Below are 26,723 nucleotides of genomic sequence, written 5' to 3' on the forward strand. Positions count from 1 at the left end.
TTTAATATCTTTATTACAACCCCAAAAGACACACTTCCACGCTAGTTACAGCGCTGGTAGTATTATTTCCTACCTTGGCCAAAATTTCAGCCCATTTGACTGGGCTATGTAAGCAGTCGTTTAACCTGCTTTGCGAGCCTCGTTGCAAGCGCTATCGAATCTACATATCCAGGCTGCTGGCAACTTACTGCAACTTCCGAATCACAATGAAAGATCATGAAGGATCCCTTACTAGAACAACGACGTGTTGTTACCATCTATCCTGCTACCGGAAGATAGAGAGATTATGATGCCGACGCTGACATCATAAATTGAGAGCCTAGTATAGAGAGATTATGATGCCGACGCTGACATCATACATTGAGAGCCTAGTATCGACGCTGATACGAGGAATTCATGAGACATCTGTTCTCTGTCTGTTCCATGAACAGTGCAGCCTTCATAAAGGTATTTTAGTAGTGTTTTTTGAAGCCAGAGATGTGAGTTTGAGACGTAACGCATGACGTAACGCATTCAATTCTCTTCATCATAGTTTACATTATTGTAATAATGGTTTGTCATTACTCGATGTAATGACAACTTCGTTGTATTCAATTACATTAACATTTTATTTCTTCTCGACGTTTCGAGACAAATATCAGTCATGTTTTTCTGTCATGTTTATTTTTGATAATTGTAAAATTAATCAGTGTGATTAATTATAATACGTAAAGATGCGTCTGCGTGAATCACATAATTCATGTGCATGTTGTGATATTTTCTGATGTGATAATTGAATGATTTGAATGTTCGGATACGTTCTGATGTGATAATTTAATAACTTTGAAGTTCTGATATGTTCTGATGTTATAATTTGACAACATTAACGTTAAGAGTAATGTACGTTACGTACGTATCAATTTGACATGATTATTCTCTTTGATTTCTTTAAGATAACATTTCTAATTTACTTGGTCCTTCGAGTTCAATTGGTTTTTCAAATTCTTCTCTGTATTATGTTTAATAACTCCGAATTATTCAGTAATATTCAGATTTCTTGATTTACGTTTTTGCAACTGAATAGAGTTAACAATCTAGAATTAAATAATTTGTTTTCTATCTATCAAATGTTATTCGCATTAACTATAAATTGAACGTTTATTAATCTGATTATTTCTGTGTGATTATATTTACAATTAAATTGAATATGTAATTGTATAATGATAAACCTTAAGATTTTGTGCTGCATTCCATGCGCACCTGTTTATAAAACAACCGTTTAAATAATTATGATTAACATATATGAATTCTCTCAGTGAGTATCGCTCTCTCCCCCCACCTTGATACATATATACATAGCTCGTATACTCTAACTTCCGTAAATGTTGAGATATCAGGCTTAATTTTTTTTAAATGTAGAGTATTATTAAAGAAAGGTTGGTATTGAATTTGGCGATAATCGGTAAGAGGGTTTGTTTTTTATAAAATTTAGAATTTTTTGAAAAATGTCTGTGGCAGCTCTAACTTTCGCAAATGTTGAGATATTAGGTAATTTATAATTCCATTATATTTTTCAGTCTTTTCTACCCCTATTTTATATATAATTCTTTAAGATTTGGTTGATTAGATCCAGCTTTATACGCGATCAAAAGTCCACATGCGAAGTCCATATATGGACCATGTAGCCTAAACTCCCAAAGTCAACATTGATTTGACATTGCGTCAATTGTAAAACCCCACTACTAAACTAACCCTTTTTCAATTCATAAAAAGGTTAAATTTAAAATGAAAAAAGTGTGCAAATTAGAAACTTGCACATTGCTTCCTTATTATTACAGATTGCTACCATTGTTCCTATTTCATTTCGCTCATAAAGCTTTCTCTATGCGGAAGCCTAACTAATAAATACTAATAATTATGCATCAAATAAAATACAAGCTTCCTCATAAGAGAAGCTTTGTGGGCGAAATAAAATAGAAGCAATGATAGCGATCTGTAATAATGAGAAAGCAATGTGCAAATTTTTAACTTGGTCGGACCACCTCGTCGGCAAACGGGCTTTGCCACGTCGACCCTGGACTTCTCCCGTGACCACCAGCCTCTCTAAGCTTGCTTCTTTGCGTCTGGTGATATAAAAGAATTAGAGAACTCTCTGTAGGCAAGTGGTAGAAAGTCTTTCCTTGATTTTGAGTTGTTGAAGTATAGAAGCGTTTGTGCGATGTGCAGTCCATGCGATTCGAAACATTCTTCTCTAACACCACATCTTGAAGGCATTGATCTTCTTCCTTCCAGCTGCCAGAACCGTCCAGGTCTCTGTCCCGTACAGAAAGATGGAAAACACCAGCGTATCCACCAGCCTCTTTTTTACCACTAACGAAATTGCACGGTCCTTCCAGATCTCTGCGAGCCTGGCCATGACGCTTTTCGCCATAGCCATCCGTCTCTTGATTTCATCTGTGCAATCTCCCGCGTTATTGATAGATGATCCTAGGTAGGTGAACTCGTTTATCACGTCTAATTCGTTTAGAGCCCCTGTCAAATCCAAGACACCGGAGCGGTCGACAATCATTAGCTTGGTTTTTGCTGTTGATTTTAAGGTCTAGTTTCCGACTCTCCTTGTCAATCCGTTGCAGCAGCTCTATCATTTCTTCCTCTAAGGCGCCGATGAGAGTGGTATCATTCGCATATCTTAAGTTAGATATTTTCTGACCCGTGACAGAAACTCCACCGTTTCATCCGTCCAGAGCGTTTCTCATTATATACTCTCCATATATGTTGACGAGATCCGACGAAAGAATGCATCCCTGCTTGATGCACCGTTGCACTTTGAACGGACCCGAGTGCTCTCCGTGGATCTTTTCCTTTGAATTGTTTGCTTTATAAAGGTTTTTTATTAGTAGAACTAAGTGGCTGGGTACTCACATTTCCTTTAGAATATTCTAAAAACTATTCCAATTGACGCAGTCAAACGCTTTCGGGTAGTCCACGAAACAAATTATCATGGGAATGTTGAATTCCTTTGCTTTTTCTATGAGCTATCTAAGGTTTGATATCTGTTCTCGCGCACCTTTTCTTTTGACAGAATCAGCTTGTTCTTGTGGTATTTGTCGGTCAAGGTAACTTTTCAGACGTTGCTTGATGATTTTGAGCAGTATTTTACTGCATGGGAAGGAGATAAGTGATATAGTGCGGTAGTTGTCACATCTAATGGCCGTGCCTTTCTTGCCCTTACAGCACAGATTGTTGCAGAAAGCTTCCAGAAAGGTTTCAAAGTTGCAGAAAGCTCGCAAAAGATTTCAAATGATTTGGAATCTTTCTGGAAGCTTTCTGCAACAATCTGAGCTGTATGGGTGTGAATAGGTACGAATACCGATGTGCACCAATCTTCTGACCGTACAAGAAACCAAATTGATTACATTCTCGTAGGAACTAGATGGAAGTCATCAGTCACTAATGTGAAGACATACCCTGGAGGAGACTGCGGAAGCGATCACCAGCTTTTGGTAATGAATTTCTGGCTCTGTTTTAAAAACATTTGCAAACCTGTCCATCATAATGCAGATTTCATTGTAGAGGTCTTTCAACAGATGTTTTCTTCTTTCGCCCAACTCCTGCAGGAGCTCGCTCTATATCCCGTCAGCTCTTGGGCTTTTGTACCTTTTTAGCAATTTTATGGCATTTTCTACCGCAGACATAATTATCTCTGGTTCGTGAACTATCTCCTTCACAATGCTAATATTCTCGATGTGTTTTTGTTTGTACAGCGTAATGCAATAATCTTTTCACATGTTCAGCACATTCTCCAACTTGTTGATCAGCGTTCCATTTTTGTTTTCAATTGCCCATGTTCTAGGTTTGAACTCCCTTGCGAGGAATTTGACTTTGCGGAACAGATCTCGAGATTCATTGCGATAAGCGAAGTGCTCTATTTCTTCGAATATTTGGGCAATGTTCTTTGTTTTTGCAGCAGCGTCTTTTTATTTCATCGGATAAGTTTGCGTATGCTCTTTGATCCGCGGTGGTCTTGGCCTCTTTCTTTGCAGGATGACCTGCCATGTCTCGTTGCTAATCCATTTTTTGCGGTGTGATGCTAATGACGTGTGTAGTTGTTGCGCCGTCGTTTGAATCGCGTTTTTTATATTGGTCCACATTGCCTCCGGTCCCTGTACGGTCTCCCAGTACGGTCTCCCAGTACGGTCGACCTCCCTAAAGGCCTTCTTTGTGTTATGTCTAAACGCTTCCATGACGGGTCCCCGTAATGCGCAGACATGTGGGACAAGTTTGCGAATGTTTTTAAAACGGAGCCTGAAATTCATCATCAAAAGCTGGTGATCGCTCCCACAGTCCGCTTTAGGGTATGTCTTCACATTGGTGACTGATGACTTTCATCTAGTAATTTGGTTTCTTGTACGGTCACCTGGTGATTTCCACGTATAGATTCTTCTCGGATGATGCTGGAAGCATGTGTTGGTGACCGTTAGTTGATGTTCCATACACATATCCAGTAAGCGCTCGCCCCTCTCATTTCTTTCACCGATGCCGAACATCTCGACTATTTGTATAATGTCGTTATCTTCTGTCGTTCTCCTAATCTTTGCATTAAAGTCGCGTATAACGATCGTAGTTTCTCTGTTGGGGATGCTGCGGAGTGTCGTCTCCAAGGATTCGTAGAAATCGTCCATGACTCTTGCCTCCCCTGTCGCTGTTGGAGCATATTTGGATGATATTGATAATATTAGACGAGCTCTGCAATCTCACGTGGATGATTCTATCGCTGATCGTATTGTAACCTTGTATTGACGTTTTAAGCCTTTGCATTTTATCGCTACTCATTTTATCGCACGATTTTATCGCTACTCCATTTATACTTTTTTCCCCGTGAAAAGTATATCATGTTTCCTGTTGAACTTCGAAAATGCTCTTTTCCCTCTCCAGTGGGTTTTCGATATTCCCAAGACGTCAATCTTGTGCGCTTTCATCTCTCTCTCTCTCTCTCTCTCTCTCTCTCTCTCTCTCTCTCTCTCTCTTTCTCTCTCTCTCTCTCCAAATTATTTAAAAAATTATTCACCATCAGATCGCGGACTTTGTTACCTCCAATCATATTCTGGATGATCGACAGTCGGGTTACCGTAGGGGCTACTCGACCCAGATTGCTCTGCTTTGGATATCCCACGACATCAGGAGTGCTGTTGATCTGGGCGAAGTCATCATTCTGGTTCTCTTTGATTTTAGTAAGGCTTTTGACACCGTCTCACATCTCTTATTATTAACAAAATTAAGAAAATTGGGATTCTCTGATCTGGCCTTGAAATTAATCTTTTTGTATCTCACAGGTCGCACTCAGGCGGTTATCGATTTGGATGGAGAATTCTCCAATTGGTTATCTGTTACCTCAGGTGTTCCGCAGAGATCTGTTTTAGGGCCGCTCCTATTTTCTTCATTCATAAACGACATAGGAGCATTTCTTCGGTTTACTCAGCGTATGATATTTGCTGATGACACGCAAATTTATCGCAAGTGTCTCTTGAGCGAATTGAATGTTGGTCTGCGGCTCGTGGCACATGATGCGGGAGTCATCTCAAAATTTGCGGCCACCAATGGGTTGTCTCTTAATCTAAAAAAATCAAAGGTCCTAATACTGGGTAGTAAGCGTAACATTGACCAAATAAATCTCAGTAACCTAACCCTTATTTCCGTCAATGGTACCTCTATTCCGTTTGTTGCTGAGGCACGGAATTTAGGAGTTATCATGAGCTCTGACCTATCGTGGAAAAACCATGTCTCTCATATCTCTAAGAGGGTGCATTTCACGTTGCACAAGCTTAAATTTCATAAGAACTCGTTATCACTTCAACTGCGGGTCAAGCTCGTATCCACATTGATTAGGCCTTTGTTGGACTACTGTTCTTTTGTCTACAATGATGTCATTGATGAGCTTAACACCAATAGTTACAAAGACTTATAAATTGTGCGATTAGGTTTATCTTCAATCTAAGGCGCGACAACACATCACGCCCTACCGGCATCGACTAAGGTGGTTGTCTGTAAAGAACAGACGTCTTTATTTTCTAGGTATAGAAATGTATAAGATATTCAATGGAGAGTCTTCTAGCTACCTCTCTGAAATCTTTATTAAACCCGATCCCGCAATGAGACAATCGTTACGGTTAGCACTACCACATACTTTTCATATTCCCATTCACAGAACTGAAATTTATTACAGGTCATTTCATCTCGCGGGAATTTACCTATGGAACTCGCGTCAATCAACGAATTCAAAAACAAGCTCCATGACCACTTCCTTTTGCTCAAGCTGAGTACCGCTCGGGGTTCTCCTGCGGAGCTGTTTACTGTTTAGTCGTAGAATTATGTTTCATGTAAAAATCGAACATTAAACAAGAATGTTATGTTTTATGTAAATATTGTACAAGAGCGTTTAATTATGTTTCATGTAAATATTGTATTATAGATAAGAGTGTTAAACGTCATTTAGTGTATTATGCGATGGACATTACATCGTATAACTTTATTTTAATTGGACTTTGTTGCAAGGATGTATCGCGGAGTAATTTTCCTTATTACTCGTAGTGTCGATCTATCAATGGGAATACTTGAAACCACGTTGTATACGACTTTTCGCATGGTAAAATCAATATTGCGAGTGATACCACTAATGAATTTATATATAGAATTAACAGGTTCAAGTGCTTGCAATGTTGTTGTCGCCAAAAGTTATAGTTTACTCATGTTGCAATCCTTGTGATTAGTTCTTTGGTGATGTTATTGCTGTCGTCATATTGCGTTACGCACCTTTGTTCGGTTCTATATCTTCTTCTGTTCTTTTTGATTTTGTTTTTACTTTTATCTTGTATCTTTAGCATAACTCATGATTCACCTAAAGTCATAACTATGGCATAATAAATATCAATCAATCAATCAAACTCTCTCTCACTCACACACACACACACACACACACACACACACACACACACACACACACACACACACACACACACACACACACACACACACACACACACACACTCTCTCTCTCTCTCTCTCTCTTTCTCTCTCTCTTTCTCTCTCTCTCTCTTACTCTCTCACTCTCTCACTCTCACTCTCACTCTCTTCTTGGCAGAAGCAGACGTGTGAAACATCGCTCCGTAAAAGTGGTAATTTTTGAGTGATTTAGAAGTGAGAGAGAGTGTTAAAAAGTTGTGTAAAGAATAGCTGCATAGACCGGAGTCAGCCATGAATTGATAGATACAATCAAGAAACAGAATGGAATAGATGTAGGAGGCAAAATGCACATGGTGAAGAAAATATTCAGAGCAAAGAATAAGGATAAGGGACGTTCGAGAAGAGGAAAAGAGGAAGAAGGATCCATAATAATTAAAATGGATGAAAGCACTCATAAATCACTAATAAACGGAGGAAAAATAAATTTAGGATGGCAAAAGTGTCCTATATTTAATTATATTAGTGTTAGAAAATGTTTTAAATGCTGGGGCTATTATCATATTGCCAACAATTGTACGAGACAAAAAACTATAAATTTGCAGAAAATCTTAAGACGAATGAATGTACGACGGGAAAGAAGAGGTGTATAAACTGTACCTATAAGAATCAGACGTATAACTTAAAGATAAATGTTGAACACGAGGCGCTGGATTCGGAATGTCCGACATTTAAGAAAGTATTGGAGGAGGAGAAAAAAAGAGCCGACTGGGAAGATGCAAAATAGCAACCACAGGAAGAAACGGAAGTACTCTGGTATACGAATGCTGGTTGGTACATAAGGATGAAATACAACATCAAATTATGAAGAGGGTGAATCCAGCGATTTTAGCGTTATCTGAGATTGACTAGATTGACGGTAGAAATTGAGGATAGTGCGGTCAATGTACCGGGATATAGTATAGTTAAAAGTGATGCTGAAGGTAGAAATACAGAAGGAGTACTGTTATATGTTAGGGATAATATTAAATTTAGAGTAGTTGAAAAGAAAAAGAGATAGTGTCGAACTGTTGGTGCGTGGTGGTAGAAATGAGAGAGAATTTGTATAAAAGTATGATAATAGTAGTGTATCATTCGCCGAGTGCGTCAAATGGCGATTTCGTGAAATTTTTGGATGATACAGTAGAAAATTTAATAATAAAGTATGACTGTATAGTGATAGAGGATTTTAATATAGATATAATGGTAGATTCATTTTATACAGAGAAATTATTAACGGTAATGCAAAACCTAGGGATGAGGCAATATGTTGATTGTCCAACGAGGGTTACGAAAGATAGTCGAACGGTTATAGATTTAATTTTTTCAAATAAGAGGAAGTAAAGGTACAAGTGAATGAGAAACTTAAAATAACGGACTATGCATGGCTAAAAGTAGAATTTAATTTTAAGAAAGGTAAAAAAAGGCGCCAAGTATACGCAATGTATTTTGTAAATTCAAAAATCCAACTTAAGTGGTAGTAACTTTATTTCTCTTAAACAAAATTATATCACAAAATTGCGTTACCTAATTCAACCTAAATGACATGTTATTTCAAAAAAATATATGAAATCTTTAAATTGCGCCAATTACAAAGAGAATATATGTATTGCTTTAAAAAATAATTGTTATCCAACTACTTTTAAAAGATAAAACCTAAGCGGTACATATCTTTGTGCTCCCATTGAAAGGTCTTCCTATTCCAATCCAAGTAGTAGCTTTAATTTTCCTTAACAAAATTATAATATTGCAAAGAATCATTTTAATCACAAAGAATTTAAAAGGTAACAGTACAAAATATTTAATTAAAATAAAATAAATAAATTCTTGTAAAAAAACTTGACGCTGCTTTTTTACTCCCGTCACAGGGTTCCTCCGTAGCCCTCGGCGGGGGAACTGGTGGAAAGTGTAAGGGGAAGAAAAGGGTGTTGTGGGTGAGAGGGAAGATGGAGGAAGGAAGGAAGGTGAGGAAAGACGAAAGGAGGTGGAGTGATTGGAGGCGAGGGTGAAAGCGAAGTGAAGCGCCAGAAATTGGCGGGAGAAGAGGAGGCCAGAGAGAGAGGTTAGGATGACGGAGGGATTTCGGAAGGAGGACGCGGCGAGGGAGAGAGTCAGCGACGGTAGAGCAAGAAGGGAGGCAGACGGAGTAGGAGAGTGAGAAGGAGAGAGAGGTGTGAAGGGAGTGCGGATGCATAAGTGGAACAGCTGAGTGGAGGCGACAGCGTGATAGAGGGAAGGGCCAGAACGTGGCGAGAAAAGCGGAGGAGTCGGCAAGGCGGAGAGGCGAGATACCGACGGTGCTGCGGAAGAGCGAGGCAAGACCGCCGTAGAGTTAGCAGACAAATTGAATATTTTGGAATTATTCTTTTTCATATAATTTGGGAATCATTTGGGGAAGTTTGGGAAAATTTTTTAAACATTTGGGAAAGAATAGATTTTTGTTATTAATAAAATTTATTAAGCGTCAAGTTAGCAGATAGTGACTATGTTTAATGTTTATTATAAATGGAATCGATTGGAAATCATTTGGGGATGACATCTTCATTGTAATTTTTATTTGGGAAAAGTCGGTTTTTTTGTAATTTAAATAAATCTTTGGGTAATTCTTCAGTTTAGCTACCTCAGCACCGAAATCGATGCAATTAGGCTTAATCGACGCGTTTTTGCACGAAACGAACGAATCTGGCAGAAAAAAGCATTGCTCTGCCCCGCGACGCGAGATATTAATCGTTAAAGTTGACTGGAATCAGGTTATGATTCCAGTCATACCGACGAGATGTAGCGACTACTGGCGACTACGAACATGCCCTGTGGCCACATGCGCATGCTCAGTGGCCGCACGCGCATGCAAAACTGCGCCAATTTTAAATGAATCAACACACACACATGGGGGGGGGGGGTGCAAGGGGAGGCCTTCGGCCCTCCCTTCTCCGCACTCACCCCGTCGGTAGGCAGCGTGGGCCTCGCTTTACAACATAACCCTGGTAACCATTCCTTTGCAATTCTGCTGTAAAACTGCACGAAAAGTCGTGCACTAACTTTCGGGCAGATCATGCGTTTTCTATTTCCAACTTTGACTATTTTTCTGTTGGCAGAAACTTGCTCTCGTCGTAGTGCAACAGAATTGTGGAAGATATGTGTATGCATTTACATATAGCAGAATAGTGCAAGAAATGCGGCAGATGCTTGCGCAAATCGCAGTGCAACATAATCGCGCCAGATTTGTAGCAGCGTCTACTGCTACCCATACAGCACAAAATATTTTTAAAATATTTTTTAGGAAGATTAAAATAATTTACAAAAATATTTTTTATATTTATATCACCGCAGTAGTGTTGGGTAAGCCTTGCTGGCGAAGATTGTCGCGAATGTCATGATTTTGCTTCGCGCTTCGCCGGAGGCCTGCTTATATTAGATCCCAACTGAAATTTACTTGCGAGTTAGTTTTACCATTATGTGCCGCCTAGCGGCATTGTTGCAAATTAGCACATACAGCAGAATTCAACAAGAATTACGGCAGATGCTTGCGTAAGAAGTAGAGCAGCAGAAATACAAATGATTTTGGCAGAAATAAACAAAACAAGGCAAATGAGAGCTCGTTCGCGACGATGGACGGGCGACAGTAATAAAATATTACAAATTCAACAAATTGAATAAAATATATATAATAAAGTAAACGTTTCGGTCCTTGGTTTGGACCCTCGATCCTCAGTAGGTACATATAGCTGGTCGAATAAAATGCAGTGGTCACAAGTAGTCAAAAATGCAGTTATTCCGCTCTCCGATTATGAGAGTGTGGATCTCGTATCCTCAACGTGACTGTTACCTTAATTCCATAAAAAGAAATAAATTAAACAAATATATATAATCATATCTTAAAAAGTGATCACAAGAGTTACCTGACAGTCAAATTGATAAGATATGTACGACACTATCTCTCCGCGTAATACAATAAGTATTACGCGGCATTTTTTACTACTTGTGACCACTGCATTTCACTCGACCAGCTATATGTACTGAGGAGGGTCCAAATCAAGGATTGAAACGTTTACTTTATTATATATATTTTATTCAATTTGTAATATTTTATTACTGTCGCCCGTCCATCGTCGCGAACGAGCTCTCATTTGCCTTGTTTTGTTTATTTATCGTTATTGAGAGCGTTATCTTTGTTATTTTGGCAGAATATACCGTACATCTGATTTATCAATCAAACATTTTTCGAAATTCGTAACGCCAAAATGGACCGTATAGCCTACATCTCACAGCACGAAGCTATAACAGTTTCACAATCTCCACTTAACTTACAGTAATTATTTCTATAAATATTTATATAACATAAATTAAAAACAACTTTAATAATATTGATGATAATTATTTACATTTTATTTTAAAATATTTATTATAATCTTTTAGATACTTTTATTTTTTGGACATTATAATATTTACAAAATATTCAACGTATATATTTTCAAAATATTTAAATCTTTTTTATAAATATTTTATAAATATTTTATAAATATTTTATAAATATTTTGGGTAAATGTTTACAATTAGGGCCCCACCTCCGATAACCTTGACCTTGACATATGTTGTCAAGGTCACCCTCCTGAGTGACCTTCAGAAGGTTTTACTCGGGGGTCGCTTCTTATTAAAAAGTTATAAACAAAAAAAGTTTCGAAAATATAGCAGCTATTTTGGGTATTGGAAGGCATAAATGACTAATATATATGTCGAAATAGTTCACGCATACACTTTTCACGCGAACCGAGGTTCACGCACATCCCTCCCCTGCTTTCGGGCCGGCCCAAAAGCAGGGGGGGGATGTGCGTGAACCTCGGTTTGCGTGAAAAGTGTATGCGTGAACTATTTCGGGGCTACCGCACCTCCCCCGAAAGCAGGGGGGGGGTGTGCGTGAACCTCGGTTCGCGTGGAAAGTGTATGCGTGAACTTTTCATGCGTGGAAAGTTAATATGCGAGATGCCACATGGGTTAGATGACGCGCTTTAAAAGTATTCAACTGTTTAAAGAGCGTCATCTAATCCATGTAAGTATTCTCTGCTTTAACAAAAAGACTTCAATTTATCACCAATTTACTACTTTAAATGTTGTGTTTTGGTAAAGCAGCGACTTTCTCGCGAAATAAAGTATTCTCTGCTTTAAAGAAAAACGTAATATTAATCGTTTATGCCTCTCAGTACTTAAAATAACTGCTATATTTTTGAAACTTTTTTTGTTTATAACTTTTTAATAAGAAGCGACCCCCGACTAAAACCTTCTGAAGGTCACTCAGGAGAGTGACCTTGACAACATATGTCAAAGTCAAGGTCATCGGAGGTGGGGCCCTAATTGTAAACATTTACCATATTTTGTGCTGTCTGGGAGTTTAGCGCGCTCGGCTGTTCTTTTTCTGACGGGCAGATGCTTGCACGTTCTTTTCACGTTTCTGCCGGTTGGATCTGTACTCAAAAGATACTTCCATATTGTTTTCACAATTCTGCTACATGTTTACTTTTAACAAATAGTATAAAATTTCACAGTAGCTTCTTACAGCAGACTACTGCAATAATACAGTAAGTACTCGTTTAATCACAGATATTATGCACTTTTGTCGCAATTTTGGACTGTTTTCTTGCGCACTTTTTCGGGACGCATCTGAACTACCAAACTGGTTACCAGGGAAAGTACATGCTAAGTTGTAAAGCGAAATTATAAAGCACATGCATGGAGGGGTGCAAGGAGGCTTACATGGGTGAGCGCACGTGAACAGGAAGGCTTTTCTCCCCTGCACCCCCCCCCATGCATGTACTTTATAATTTCGTTTTACAACTTAGCATGTATTTTATGTTGTAAAGCGAGGTCCACGCTGCCTACCGACGGGGTGGGTGCGGGGGAGGGGCCGAAGGCCCCCTCGCACCTTCCCCCGTGTGTGTGTGTGTGTGTGTGCTTTCGACGCATAATTAAACTAATGAAACTCCCAGCGTGAGACCTAACTGCTTGAATTGAGATGCTTGGTTATTCTGCACGATTGATTCATTTAAAATTGGCGCAGTTTTACATGCGCGTGCGACCACTGAGCATGCGCATATGGCCGCAGGGCACGTTCAGTGTTGCTACATGTCGTCGGTATGACAGGAATCATAACCTGATTCCTGTCAACTTTAACAATTAATATATCGCGTCGCGGGGCAGAGCGACACTTTTTTCTGCCAGATTCGTTTGTTTCGTGCAAAAACGCGTCGATTAAGCCTAATTGCATCAATTTCTGTGTTGAGGTAGCTAAACTGAAGAATTACCAATCTTTGTATTAATGTTCTTTTTTGCTGCACTTCTGCACTAGTACAACAAGTGAACTTATTGCACTAGCTCAGAAGTGTAGCAAAAAAGAACAGTCCATTGTCGGCAGTAGTGTAAAAATTACATATTTTTCGTATAGTATAACAAAATCTGCTAACACAATCTAAATAAATAATAAATGCTAACAAAATATAAATAATGCTCGTTATTCTCATTCTCTCTTACATTTTGTTTCTTTTTTATTCTACTTTTTATATATTCATTCACACTCTCGCTTGCTCGCACGTTTGTCTCAAATAAGATACACTGAAACAACAAGAAAAGAAGATAGATTCTTATTATTAGTGATAAATGTAACCGCGTGACGGAAAAGGAATTCTTCTTTCAACCCAATAAATTTCCGACTCATGCGAGTCAGTGTACCACGATTATGGAAAAGGAAATAAAGGAATTACGCTGTTTATAAGATATAATGTATATATGAAATATATATGAAGAAAATCATCTACAAATTTTCTTTTCGGAGTATGTTGTCATGTCGAGGTCTACTCGACGCCGCGACGGTCTCGACGTAAGTAACTCGCTGCTTTTCCGAAAAATACGTAATTTTTACACTACTGCCGATAATGAACTGTTCTTTTTTGCTACATTTCTGAACTAGTGCAATAAGTTGTACTAGTGCAGAAGTGCAGCGAAAAAGAACATTAATACAAAGATTTATTTAAATTACAAAAAAACCGACTTTTCCCAAATAAAAATTACAATAAAGATGTCATCCCCAAATGATTTCCAATCGATTCCATTTATAATAAACATTAAACATAGTCACTATCTGCTAACTTGACGCTCGATAAATTTTGTTAATAACAAAAAATCTATTCTTTCCCAAATGTTTAAACAATTTTCCTAAACTTCCCCAAATGATTCCCAAATTATATGAAAAAGAATAATTCCAAAATATTCAATTTGTCTGCTAACTCTACGGCGGTCGAGGCAAGAGAGATTACGAGTCGGTACTTCGAATGAGCGTGCGGGGTGATAGAGGGAGGCAAAGGAGCTGGAAGTGGTAAACGGATGTATCGACGGAAAGCGGAAAAGACGAGTGAGAGTAGAAGCGAGTCGGCGCGATCGATCGAATGAACGAGCAGGCCGGGTGATAGTGAAGGGCGAACCAGGATGATGGGAAAAAAACAGATAGAGTTGAAATAGATCGGCCGCCGCGTTGAGCGTGAGAGCGATCGAGTCGGCGGGCGAGAGAGGTGTTGCACCGACGGAGGGCAGATGAAGGGGTGAGAGTAGCAGAGAGTCGGCTCGATCGATCGATGGATCGAGCGGAACGAACGACAGGGATGTGTGTGGCATGGCGAGAAAGTGGCAGAGAGAGTGACGGAGAAGGTCAGCAGGAAGAAGAGGGAAAGAGAAGTGACAGAAAGGATAAAGTAGTAAGAGAGAGAAGGGGCGAGAGGGTAATAGCAAGACGGGAAGGAAAAGAGAAGGGAGGAAGCGCCGAACGGTGTGCGCTGAAAATGAGATCGGCCGCCGCGGGACAGGGGTGCGAACAAGAGAGCTGAGGAGGGGAGGAGACGAGAGAGAGAGGGTAAGGGCGTCTGGCAAGGTGAGAGGGACGGTGGTGAAGGAAGGGAAAGGCGAAGAAAATGGAGGAAAAGGAAGAGGAAAAAGGTGACAATAGAGGAAGAAGAGAAGTATGGTCAGGAGGGAAAGCACGTCTGAGGGAAAGTGGAAGAAGGGCTGCAAGGAAGAGAAGAAGGAAAGAGGGAAAGGGTGCGAGGAGCAAGGATGGAGAGGGATGACAGAGCAGTTTTTGAAGTGAAACTTTTTTAGGCACGGTAGTGAGTTCGATTCGCGACACGAAAAAGTGTAACGGAAGTGAAACTTCTTTGGTACGGTAGTAAGTTCGATTGTGCGACACGAAAAGTGTAACAAAAATTCGACCAATAGACGTACGAAATAAAACTTCTTTGGTACGGTAGTAAGTTCGATTGTGCGACACGAAAAGTGTAACGAAAATTTGACCAATAGGCTTACGGCGTTGGCGAGACGGTTCTCCTTCTGGCACGGTAGTAAGTTCGATTATGCGACACGAAAAGTGTAACGAAAATTTGACCAATAGGCGTACGAAATTAAACTTCTTTGGTACGGTAGTAAGTTCGATTGTGCGACACGAAAAGTGTAACGAAAATTTGACCAATAGGCTTACGAAATGAAACTTCTTTGGTACGGTAGTAAGTTCGATTGTGCGACACGAAAAGTGTAACGAAAATTTGACCAATAGGCGTACAGCGTTGGCGAGACGGTTCTTCTTCTGGCACGGTAGTAAGTTCGATTATGCGACACGAAAAGTGTAACGAAAATTCGACCAATAGGCGTACGAAATGAAACTTCTTTGGTACGGTAGTAAGTTCGATTGTGCGACACGAAAAAACGTCACGAAATAATGTCACGAAAATTCGACCAACAGGCGTACAAAGTGAAACTCCTTTTGGATCGGTAAGTAAATTCGAGTTTGCAACTCGAAAACGCGTCACGAAAATTCGATCAGGCGTACGGCACTGGCGAGACGGATATAGTGAGAACTGCGTGCAACACTATATTTTCGAGTTGCGGGCGGCTTGGAGTGACTAATTCCGTTGCATTGTTTTTGTATTAATTTCAGAAAAGTTATGGCATAGCCTTGCCTTCAGAAGTTTCACTTCTAACGCGCGTGGCGACCACGCGTTTATTTTTTTTTAAGTGAAACTTCTTTAAGCACGGTAGTGAGTTCGATTTGCGACACGAAAAAGTGTAACGGAAGTGAAACTTCTTTGGTACGGTAGTAAGTTTGATTGTGCGACACGAAAAGTGTAACGAAAATTCGACCAATAGGCGTACGAAATAAAACTTCTTTGGTATGGTAGTAAGTTCGATTGTGCGACACGAAAAGTGTAACAAAAATTCGACCAATAGGCGTATGAAATTAAACTTCTTTGGTACGGTAGTAAGTTCGATTGTGCGACACGAAAAGTGTAACGAAAATTTGACCAATAGGCGTACGGCGTTGGCGAAACGGTTCTTCTTCCGGTAGTAAGTTCGATTATGCAATTGTTTCTACAACATTGCATTGCAACTTGTAACGTTCCTGCATTCTCTTGCAAACTTCATGCTATATGGGTCTGTTTTAATTAAGAAAAACTCAAAAAATAAAAATAAAATTGTGTACCAAATTTGGTCTTAAAATAACGTCTAATTCATGTCCTTTTCATGACGTCATACTTTCGTCCACAATAAGACGCCAAATACACGTCATATAAATGACATATGACGTCTTGGACGAAAAATGACCTTAAATTGACGTCAAAAAGACCATGTGCGCTATCTGGGATAGTGTTACACGCAGTTCTCACTATATCCGTCTCGCCAGTGCCGTACGCCTGATCGAATTTTCGTGACGCGTTTTTGAGTCGCAAAATCGAATTTACTTACCGATCTAAAAGGAGTTTCACTTTGTACGCCTATTGGTCAAATTTTTGTTACACTTTTCGTGTCGCACAATCGAACTTACTACCGTACCAAAGAAGTTTCATTTCGTACGCCTATTGGTCGAATTTTCGTTACACTTTTCGTGTCGCATAATCGAACTTACTACCGTGCCAGAAGAAGAACCGTCTCGCCAACGCCGTAAAGTGAAACTTCTTTGGTACGGTAATAAGTTCGATTGTGCGACACAAAAGCACGAAAATTCGATCAGGCGTACGGCACTGGCGAGACGGATATAGTGAGAACTGCGTGCAACACTATATTTTCGAGTTGCGGGCGGCTTGGAGTGACTAATTCCGTTGCATTGTTTTTGTATTAATTTCAGAAAAGTTATGGCAAAGCCTTGCCTTCAGAAGTTTCACTTCTAACGCGCGTGGCGACCACGCGTTCATTTTTTTTTTCGTGTCGCGAATCGAACTCACTACCGTGCCTAAAGAAGTTTCGCTTCAATAAATATAAAAAATTTAGAGGCAGGGACTATAGTAAATTTAATGTAAATGAATTTTTTAGAATAATGGAAGAAAGAACTGAGCATGGTCAAGGTAGGCTAGATATGAGTATAAGAGCTGAGAGATTTGTTAACACGTTAACAGTATAGTAAGTGTATTGGATAGGGGAGACCGGGGCGAAGTCGGCCCCGGGGCGGAATCGTTTTTGCAATTATCTCGAAATCTGTATGTTGTGTGAACTCGCCATTAATACTGTAAGCGCGGCTTATGGTGCCCACGTGACCAACGGAGTTTAGTGAGGTTACGTGTTACGTTGTGATTCTTATCGAAGCAAACGTGTTTTTGCAGATCAAAAGTTAAATTTCTTCCGCGTCGAAAGTTTGTAATATCTTAAGTATTATTGTCTCTCCAAATCTCAAAGTAAGTGATTCTAAAGAGTAATGCATGCTGAACACGAATTCAGTGCGGTTTTTTTATTTTCATTGATTTCTATTATTTTATAAGCGACCAAACCTAAAACTTGTGTTCGGGGCGAAATCGTTTCCAAGCCAAAACAAAGTCAAGAAAGCTAAATAATATGTGCTGCGTATGCTCGGAGATAATAAAAAACAGAGCCGATAAAAAACAGTGTATTTCGTGCAGGCGTAAGGCACACAACGAGTGCGTGCGCTCGTTAGACTCTGTTTTTATATGCTTTAACTGTTGGCGAAAAAAAAAATTGATTTTTTTGAAATTATTTTCCGCTTTCCATTTTTCTACTAAAAAACAATGAATAAAGTGTATTCTATTATTTTTTATAATCAAAATTATGTATCTTTATTTAAAATCCAGTTCGAAAATAAAGACACGACTCCGCCCCGGGAATTTTGACTTTTCGATTTTTGCGCCTTTGACGTTTTTACTTTATACCGGTTGAACAAAATGACGTAAACCAAAAATGCCTATATAAATTTTGTAGCCAAAGGTTCACTCTTTACAATGGTATACTATACTTCACTAAAATGATTTATTTTGTTGTTAAAAATCGGCACCGAAAAAAAGGACCGACTTCGCCCCGGTCTCCCCTACTGTAGCGTTTAAGAAAAAGTTTAAAATTTCGAAAGTATGAGAGAAAAAAAGTGGTTTTTAGATAAAATAAGAATGGCAGCAGTTAGAAGGGTTGAGGCTTACAGTAGAGCAATAAGCACAGGACTGGGAATATTTCAAGAATGAAAGAAATGCAGTAGTAAAACTTATCAGGGCAAAAAAGAAGGAATATTATGAGAATATAATAGATCATAATAGGACTGATCCTACAAAGATGTGGAAAACTTTGAAAGAAATAATTAAGGGTGAGCAAAGGGGTTCAGAGAACATTGATAATGTAGATTTTAAAATATTAGAAGACATAGAAGAATGTAATATAGCTGATAAATTTAATATACATTGTGACGTGACAAATTGCGTCCGCCATCCCGACGAGCTCGGCCGAGGGGAAATTCGGGGGTGCTTCCTCGCTTGATCGCGGGAGAGGGCAATTGCGCCGCTTCGGCGGAATTCGTAGTAATTAATTAGCGTTACTAAGATTATTTTAAGGGGATGGCCGGTGGTGACCGAGTCACTGTGTAACGGCCTTGAGTCGCCACGAGGGAGGAATTGAAAGACACAGCCAAGGAAGCGACCGAGGGACGTGGCTGTCAGTCGGGTCGCGTCCGGACCTACCCGCAAGCGGAATGTTAAGGGCCGCCGTACGAGATCAGATCCCGAGCTCGGCCACCGCAAAAGTTGGAAGGACCCCGGGGGACGTCCTGACAAAGTACGGCCCTGTGGGCGCCATCCCAAGGGGCTGCCGGTGGACGTGGCTATGGCCCGGCCAGCCTGGCCCACGTACGTAACGCCGGCCAAATAATCGCGGCCCGGACAGCCGGATTATTTAAAGGGGCCGCGCCAAGGCGAAGTTAGTTCGAGCCCCGCCGCCGGAAGGAGCGGCTTTAGGCGCGTGGGAGCGCGCTCGGATCGGCGGACGCTAAGCGGTGCGCCACTGCGCAGGCGCGGGGAACCGGCGCGATCCCGGCGGACCATTGTCTCCTCACTGTCGTGCCGGACCGAGCCCGGTGAACACCCTTCGACGACCGATCCGGAGGCTCTTCGTGGGACATCGTTTTGTAAGGTCACCACTCTGGCATCCCCGAGGTAAAGAGAATTCGTTTGAGGCGCTGACCCCGGATTGCATTGTGTCAGCTACCTTGGAATCTTTGGCGATACCTGTTATCTGAGAATGAGCGCTTATCGTTACCTTGCGCTTTACCTTGGCGAGAAGTCTGGATTAGAATCCACTAAGGGGCCCTGCCGAGAACGAATCCTCCAGTGAGTAGAGATCTAGTACGCCCTCCCCAGGAACACCGTCGCGGCCGACAGTCACTTTGCGTATCCGTTAGTGTGTATGGTATTCGTGATAAGGTAAATGTCCCTATGGCCGACACCTATAAGGCCGACCCAACAAAAGAATGGCGTTGTCAAACGTGACGAAAATAAATTCGATAAAGAGTTTCATACTGGTGGATAGCTTCATCCATGCACTTTCCAAAAATCGTAGGCTCAATCCATTCCGTCAAGTATTTTTCTAGATAGAGAAGAATAAAGGCGCACTAGTGCGTGCCCCCTTTACCGACCAGCTGTGTCCAATTCCGACCGGGCATGTCCCCATTACCGATCACCTTTTTTCAGAGCATGCGAGGCGGAGGTTTCAAACGAAAAGTAAACATAAAAATGAACATAAATCAATGATAAACATAAAAAATACACATAAATCATGAAAATAGGTATTTTATTTTAATTTGATGATATCAAACAATCAATATCACAAAGAGGTTATCGCTGACTTGAACGATAAAGAGAATTCATAGATGATCAGATATGTAAAGAATAAGGAATATATATTGAACGGTTATATAATCGTAACATAATATCTCGAAATGCTTTTTGTTCGTATACTATGCATATTACATTTATTTATAACACACGATCTCCACAATACAATAGATGAATAGATATAATTAATGTATGCTATTTAATAGATATATCTTAAAAGTAGATGCATTGCAACCGGATGAATGTTACATAGTTATATTAGCTAACTTTCTTTACTTTGACATTTTTTTTCTTTAACTGCTCTTGCCTTTTCTTCTCGTTCCAAGCGTTTCCTTTCGACAATATACTGACGTTTACGTGTACGGTACTGGGGACATGCAGGCGTTTTGCTGTGTCTAACCTCGACCATCGAATAAATAAAAAAAATGACAGTTTTTGACTAATTTTTTTTTCGAATATAGCAATCAAACTGTAACAAACCATTTAGTGCTCGAATTATTCCTTACAAAAGGATTTTGAACGAAATACGGACTATTTAGGCGACCGACAATTCTTAACCTCACTCTTAAGAATACGCGTGGATGGTGACGTGCGGCAAGAAATGCGAAAAAAATATATCTAACTATTGTACTTACTTTGCACGTTATAATTCTTTTGTACTGCACGAATTCCGGAATTTTTCCACTCCACTGATGAACGTGTTGTTGAATTGGCAGCCTCGCAAACAACGTTTCACGTCAAAAAGGTCGGTAGAGGGAATATGGTCGGCCATAGGGACATTTACCTTAAAGGTTAGAATCGCTATCGCGCTATTGTGTGTATGGTATTTGTGATACATGTTAAAGTCGTTATCGCGCTATTTCATGTCGCGGACGTTGGTGTAAATGTAGAGTATTTTGCGTTGGGTAAGACCGTCGAGTCGTCGGGATTGGCGCGGTGCCGTGGAATCACCGGGTTTTGTCGTGAGCGAGTGATACGGAAATTTCGGGATTCGCATGGCCAGCCGCGGAATCGTCCGCGATTCGGGTCGTCTTGCGTTGGTGGATCGAGGCGAGGACGATCGTTTGCCGCTGGATCGGCATGGCGAGGCCAACCGCTGAGAGTTGGGTAACGTGGAGCGAGGACGATCGTTTGCCGCTAGTTCGGCATGGCGAGGCCAACCTCCGAGAGTTGGGTAACGTGAGTATGCGTACGTTGGGTGGGTCCGATTCGTGAGTATAAGTCGTTGCGTGTTATTCGGATTCGTGAGTATGCGTGAGTATAAGTCGTTGCGTGTTATTCGATGTTTGAGTGCTTCGTGATTCGTGTTTGTGCGGAAGGCGGTTCGCCGCACTGACATTCGTCTCTACATCTTTTCCGATATCTTTGTCGTTTCTGACTCAAACATATTATTCGACCATTCTTATTGCTTTAAACACATTAGTCTATCTGTCTCGTTTCTGATCTCAAATATATTATTCGATTTTTGATCTCAAACATACATTTCTGTCTCTGATTTCAAATATGTTCACTATATTTCTGTCTCTGATTTCAAATATATATTATTCTATTCTATTAATTGTATATGATTAATTGTGTTACGTCTCTTCTCCAAATCTCCACGTAAAAGAAACTACGCCCTGAGGTATTGCGTTAGGTATTGGAGCTAAGGTATGGGTGGCGGACAGTATTGGTGCTAAGGTAAGTAGTTCGCGGACAGACGGACGGACGGACGGACAAACAGACAAACAGTCGGGTTTTATATAATAGTACGAAGTATGATAAGGGATGCCGCTCTGATGACCTTGACCTTGACGTATGTTGTCAAGGTCATGACCCCGATTGACCTTCAGAAGGTTTTAGCCGTCGCTCGTTATTCGTTAAAAAGTTATCGACAAAAGAAGTTTGAAAAATATAGCAGTTATTTTGAGTATTGGAAGACTAATATGTATGTTGAAATAGGGTAAGTATGAACGAAGGAAAATCATTTAAAGCAGTGAATCGTTAATAAATAGAATAGTTTTTTTTTAAGCGGAGAATAGTTGGTACAGAAAAGTATATATATGATTTTATGTAATAAAATCTCAGCTTATTATCAGATCTGGAAACAGCCTTAACATCAGTAACCTCGGATATTCCAGATTAGACATAATAAAGCCAGTGCCAAAGATTGCAGGGCTTGAGTTAAGCTAAGCATAAAATCATCGGCCGGTTTAGACACTGATGCCGCCATATTGCATGCGCCATTTAGTGTTCCCTATTCTGGCTTGAAACTCATGGTCATTGACGTCATCGCTTCATACGTGGTCGACTTCGAGCTATTTTGAGTTTTTGTTCGCTTTAGCTGAGCTTATAACGGAACTGCAGGTGTTTTTGCTGGCATATTGGATTCGCATTTCTATATTACGCGTACCTCCAGACTCCAAGATTATATTCATTGACTTTACGAACCTCCAGATAAAAAAAATTAGAAGGCATTTTGAGTAATCTTCATAGTGGAAAAGGGTTTATTGTGAGTTAAACGGTGGATTAAGATATGTAATAGTTACCATATTGGATCCGCCATATAAAGTTTCGAGAATTTAAGTACGGATTAATGTTCACCGGCCTTGAAAACTCCCCAATAAAGATTTTGGACCCATTCCAGGTGGTTTTGGCACGTGGATCAAAGATTTTGTACGATCAGGGACCATGTCAGCAAATTGTCAGCGCTATATTGACACCGCCATATTGGATTTTTCGGAAAGGCCACATGGCTTTTGAAAGGCGCTGTCCTAACGACCATTTTGAGCCGACACACGTTTTATTGCATTGCGGCAATTTTTGGACGCAGCGGTGGCCCGGTTCACGCAGAACGTCCCATATATATGTATATATGTATTATGTATATACATACACACTGCTAAAAAAATTAGGGAATTACTTTTTGTCAGTTTGCACCATTTTTAAACTGTAATTACTCAGCGAATAATTAACGTAAAAAAAGTTTAAAAAAAGGTTTTACAGGAAAAACTGTCTACTATATAAGGTGCTTTTGTTCAATTTTTATTTAGGTTAATACTCGAAGGCGTGGTCAGCTTTAAATAAGGACATATTTTTGATAAAAATCCAAAATCTTAAAATTTTCTGTCTTCCACCAATACGTCCTTATTCAAAACTGATCACGCCTTTGAGTATTAACCTGAGTGAAAATTGAACAAAAGCACCTTATAGTAGAGAGTTTGCTCTGTAAAACCTTTTTTAAAACTTTTTTTTACGTTAATTATTCGCTGAGTAATTACAGTTTAAAAATGAGCAAAAATTTACTGACAAAAAGTGATCCCTTAATTTTTTTGAACAGTGTATATATATCTATTTGTTATGGATACTGTGAATTAGGCTGAAGGGGAAAGCCTCGTGTAAAAATTTTTTTTTTGCATTTTTTTATGGCTTGAAAAATTCATGTACCATCTGAAGAATATATTTCCAAAGTTTCAAAGCCTAAATCAAATCCTAAAGGTCCCTAAGACCCTGATACTTATGATAAGAATCGAGTAAACAGGCAAGATCGACGATCACAAAAAACGACAAAAGAGGCCAGGACTGCTCGAAAAGAGGAAAATGCAGCACAATTAGATGTTTTTCTAGAAGAGGAAGGATTATTTTACGGCCCTGGCATCACAGATTAAGCTTAGGTAAATATAAGTCACTATATAAGTCACTATCTTTAAACGCGTTTTTCTCAAAACGCTTTTTTTTCGCGCCGGGGAATATAACTCAAAAAGTTAATGGCCGATCAACTTGAAACTTTGTAGAGATATTTGTATATGTATCGTATACTTCATGAACCTAAAAATATAATAAAATTTTTATAATAAATATAGTTTTTAACGATTTGTTTAAAACAGAAAATTGAATAAATTTTTTTAAATGTCCCCAATTTTTCATTTTTTGTTTTTTTTTGCTAAATTTAGGCTCATGAAGTACAAAATATCTTATTTTAATGGAAAAAATTTAATTCGTTGATTTCAGATAATTACAAGGACCTGAGCGTTCCCCGGCGCAAACTCGAGGAGCCAATTTTAAGCAGCTGTAGCGTTGCCATTTTGTTTTCTTTTTCCAACAAAAAAATTTTTTCTTGTACATTAAAATTTAAATATTACAATGTATTTTATTTGAATTCAATAATAACTCCCACTTTTTTGTAATAAAATCTTTATAGAGGTAGGAAGTACGCGAGAGGTGATTGCGGTGTTAAAGTTATGTCGGTGTAGAATAGTTTATTCAGGCAAAGCAGAGTACAGAAAAAGGATCTAGAACGTTCACGTTCGCGTATCGATCGAGAGTGAGCCGGCGCGCGGCGCTTCTTCCTTCTATCGCAGTGGAATGCGCGCATGCGTTAGTCTATTACACCGTTGCCGTTTATACGCGCATAATTGCTATATTCTTTTCAATCTTTAAAAAAGTGCTGTTTACACGAGGCTCCCCTGTTAAGGAATTACATGTAAATGAGGCATAAAACAGAAGAAGGCGGTAGAAGACAACATGGCGACAGAGCTGCGTAACTAATAAAGAGTTGATACATAATAACAAAGACAACATTATTGTAAGACCTATAACATGGCGCTGCGGCACAAGAACAAATAAGAAAGTGGCGAATTGCTGTAGTACACGAGTAAGAAGAGTACAAAAGTACATGGTAAAGCCAATTGTTTATTTTGTTTTTTCGCCTTGCATTTGAGTTTAGGGTTTCAGTGACTATTTTAAATTTATATTTTACATATTATTTCGATTAGTGTTAAAGCTGCGCGCCCTCTGTTAGTAATCGAATTAACTCCTTGGTATTTTGGCGCCAACGCCAGCGTTAGTGTTAGGTTTGTTCGCACGATTTGTACAAGTAAGCAGCACGTTTTCACTTGTGCTCGAATAAAGCATTTTGGATTTCAAAACACTCGCATTTATTCAAGAGATACCTAGTACCTCGTTAACATTTGGCGCCCCACGTGGGGCTCGGGTGGATACAATTGGATTGGAGATAGCATATCGATTTGCAAGCAGAATCGCAGCATAACCTATCGCGTAACCTCGCAGCGCGGGATCGTACAACGGCAACATGGTAGAGTTGAAGAAATTGAAGGTCGCACGCGCGCAACTAAAGAGCCAGGTAACAAGAGTGAATAGTTTCTTGATATTTGAGCAGGCAATAACCCGCGAACAAGCACAAGCGTGGCTGGAAAAGCTGCAAGAAATATGGATAGCGTTCAACGAGACGCAGACGCAAATAGAAGTCGCAAAGGCGGATGACGAAGCAGACATAGATCAAGTTGCACAACAAGAATTAGGAGAACGAGAAATATTCGAGTGGGCATATTATAAGGCAGTGAATGAAGCTTTATATCTCGCACGATTATAGCAGCGGTTTAGATAGCGGTGCAGCCAGCGCCGGAAGCACAACAAGGAGAACAATGAGAGTTCGGATTGCAAGGTAACATTGATATAAAGTTGCCTACACTAAAGTTGCCTATTTTTACAGGCGAATATGATCAGTGGATGTTATTCAAAGACGCTTTCCAATCACTGATTTACGATAATCGCAAGCTGTCAGACGTATAGAAGTTTCAATACCTTCGAAGCACGTTAAAAGACGCGCTACAAGTCATAAGCGGCCTAAATACGTCGATGGAAAATTACCTTGTGGAGTGGGATCTACTAAAAGGTCATTACGGGAATAAAAAGTTAATTATCAATAGTCATTTATCTAAGTTGTTAGAGTTTCCTACAATCACAAAAGACAAACATGTGTCGTTAAAGCAATTCATTATGGTTCACTGTAGTTTAGATTATCAATACCAGCGAGCATGGGAAGAAGAGATCAGGCAGCAAGATCAAGATCACATGCCTACAACGGAAGAATTTTTTAAATTCCTCAATGAAAGATGCCGCACTATGGAGATATTGGGTAGTAATATTAGTCGGCAGGAGACAATTCCGAAGGGTAATGTAAATAAAGAGGTTGATAAACGAGTAGCGTTGGCAGTAATCTCTCAGATATGTTCAATGTGTAAAGAATCTCACTGTTTGTTTAATTGCTCAGACTTTTTGAAATTGTCAATATAAGATCGACTAGCAGCTGTACACTCAGCAGAATTAAAAAAATCGATTTTTGGATTTTTACATGTTGATAAAATTTAATATTATAGTTTGGGGGAGGGAGGGTAAAAACAAACGGATTTTGTCTTGAAAATCACTACGTTAAATTCAAACGCCCATTATTTTGGCAAAAATCGATATTTTTGAAATCGGCTATGATACGCTAAAAATATTATATATTTTAATATTTCATTCAATGCAATTGTAATTCGCCAGTACGAAATAATAAAACTAAGACGTATGAATCGGCCTGACTGGCATAATCATCGCATCGTGACGATTCGACCATTGGTTTTGGTCCGATTAATCTTTAAGACGTTAATAATCTTTGATACTTATATGTATATATAAGCATTTAACTCATTTTTAAAATAATTTAAATTACCAAAAATCAATAACCTGTTGGTTAATTAATCAACACTCTGATTAAGGTGACTAAACTTAAGAAATTTATTTCTTTGGGATACACAACGCTTCGTTCTCGATATCTTAAGCGACTCTGACTCCGTC

The 26,723-nt window shown here is 39.5% G+C and overlaps 1 protein-coding gene across 1 annotated transcript in view; it reads right to left on the reverse strand.

Annotated features, from left to right (window-relative positions):
* Positions 1-26,723, reverse strand: part of LOC139819259 (uncharacterized) — a 255,776-nt gene that overhangs the window by 227,336 nt on the left and 1,717 nt on the right. The window lies entirely within an intron of this gene.

The sequence above is a fragment of the Temnothorax longispinosus genome, chromosome 9, assembly GCF_030848805.1.
Source record: "Temnothorax longispinosus isolate EJ_2023e chromosome 9, Tlon_JGU_v1, whole genome shotgun sequence".
NCBI classification, from domain to species: domain Eukaryota; kingdom Metazoa; phylum Arthropoda; class Insecta; order Hymenoptera; family Formicidae; genus Temnothorax; species Temnothorax longispinosus.